This window comes from Cebus imitator, unplaced genomic scaffold (genome assembly GCF_001604975.1).
Source record: "Cebus imitator isolate Cc_AM_T3 unplaced genomic scaffold, Cebus_imitator-1.0 Scaffold23, whole genome shotgun sequence".
Taxonomy (NCBI): domain Eukaryota; kingdom Metazoa; phylum Chordata; class Mammalia; order Primates; family Cebidae; genus Cebus; species Cebus imitator.
Window position 1 is genome coordinate 3,473,388 of NW_016107338.1, and position 2,199 is coordinate 3,475,586.

Here is a 2,199-nt window from a genome sequence, read left to right on the forward strand (position 1 = left end):
TAGAGACGGGGTTTCACCATGTTGACCAGGATGGTCTCGATCTCTTGACCTCGTGATCCACCCGCCTCGGCCTCCCAAAGTGCTGGGATTACAGACTTGAGCCACCGCGCCCGGCCACATTTAACTCTTTAACAGATATTTATAGAACAATAAATATCACTGCAATGATATTTACTGCAGTGTTCCAGGCGGTGTTCTAGACTAGCAGTCCCCAGCCTTTTTGGCACTGGGACCAGTTTTGTGGAACACAATTTTTCCATGGTGGGATGGTTTTAAGATGAAACTGTTCCACCTTAGAACATCAGGCATTAGATAAATTCTCATAAGGAACACGCAACTTAGATCCCTTGCATGCACAGTTCACAAATGCTACTGCTAATCTGATAGGAGGCAGAGCTCAAAGAGTAATGCTCCCTCCCCTGCTGCTTAATTCCTGCTGTGTGGCCCAGTTCTAACAGGCCATTGACCCATAATGGTCCATAGCTGGGAGGGGGTTGGGGACCCCTGTTCTAGACAGTAAATAACAATTAATAGAAACCTCTTATGGAAGTTATTATTAGATAAAAAAAACTACTTGTAGTTTTTACTCAAATTTTCATAGAGACCTTACCAAATTCTGCCTTTTTATTTATTTATTGAGACAGTGGAGTCTCTGTTGCCCAGGCTGGACTACAGTGGCTCAGTCTTGGCTCACTGCAACCTCCACCTCCCAGGTTCAGGTGATTCTCCTGCCTCAGCCTCCCCAGTGGCTGGGATTATAGGCACCCATCACCACACCTGGCTAATTTTTTGTATTTTTAGTAGAGACAGGTTTCGCATGTTAGCCAGGCTGACTCCTGAGCTCAAGTGATCCACCCACCTCAGCCTCCCAAAGTGCTGGGATTACAGGCACGAGCCACTTCTTCTGGCTAATCCTGAAAATTTCTTTTCTTTTCTTTTTTAGAGACGGGGTTTCTCCGTGTTGGTTAGGCTGGTCTTGAACTCCTGACCTCGGGTGACCCACCCGCCTCGGCCTCCCAAAATGCTTGGGATTGCAGGTGTGAGCCACTGCTCCTGGCCTGAAAGTTTCTTGTAGGCACAAGAATCAGGTAAGAGTAGACACAGAAGAGATGCAGAGATAGTACAGAGTTTTGTTTTTTTGTGGGGGAGGGTTTTACGGAAGAATGACATGATAACCTTCATCCAGCATCCCTTAACATTAACATCTTATATAACCGTGGTATGATTATCAAAAATAAGAAATTAACACTATAGGCTTTATTCCAATTTTTCCAGTAATATCCTTTTTGTATTCTAGGATCCAATTCAAGGTAATACCACATTGCATTTCATCATCGTCTCTTTACTCTCCTTCATTCTGTGAGATGTCTTTCTTGACCTTAACACTTTTTTCTTTTTTTAGAGATAGGATCTCACTCTGTTCCCCAGGGTGGAGTGCAGTGGCACAGTCATTGTTCACTTCAGCTTCCCAAGTAGCTGGAACTACAGGTGCACACCACACCCAGCTAATTTTTTTTTATTTTTTGTAGAGATGGGGCATATCGCTAAGTTGCCCTGGCTGGTCTCAAACTACTGGCCTCAAGCGAACCTCTCACCTCGGCCTCCCAAAGCACTGGGATTACAGGTGTGAGCCACTGCATCCAGCCAACACTTTGGAAGGGTACTGTTTCTCCTTTTCTCCAAAATCACCATGACTTCTTTTTTCTTGACTTTGCTGGTTAGAAGTAAGTTACCAAGGCTAGCTCACACTCAAGAAGAGGAAGATTAAGTTACACTTCCTGGAAGGAGGTGTATCAAAATAATTCATAGTTATGCGGGGCGCAGTGGTCCATGCCTGTAATCCCAGCACTTTGGGAGACTGAGGCAGGCGGATCACGAGATCAGCAGATTGAGACCATCCTGGCCAACATAGTAAAACCCCGTCTCTACTAAAATAAAAAAAAAAAAAAAAAAAAAGCATAGTTATATAAAACCACCAGTTCATTGGTCAAAACCAATATTTAATAAATTAAAGAGCAGGTACTTTGAGGCTATGCAGATACCCTGTTTCTCCTTTTAAAGTTTCATCAGCTAGGCCTGGCATGGTGGCTCATGCCTGTAATCCCAGCACTTTGGGAGGCCAAGGCAGGCAGATCATCTGAGGTTGGGAGTTTGAGACCAGCCTGGCCAACATGGAGAAACCCTGTCTCTAATAAAAAT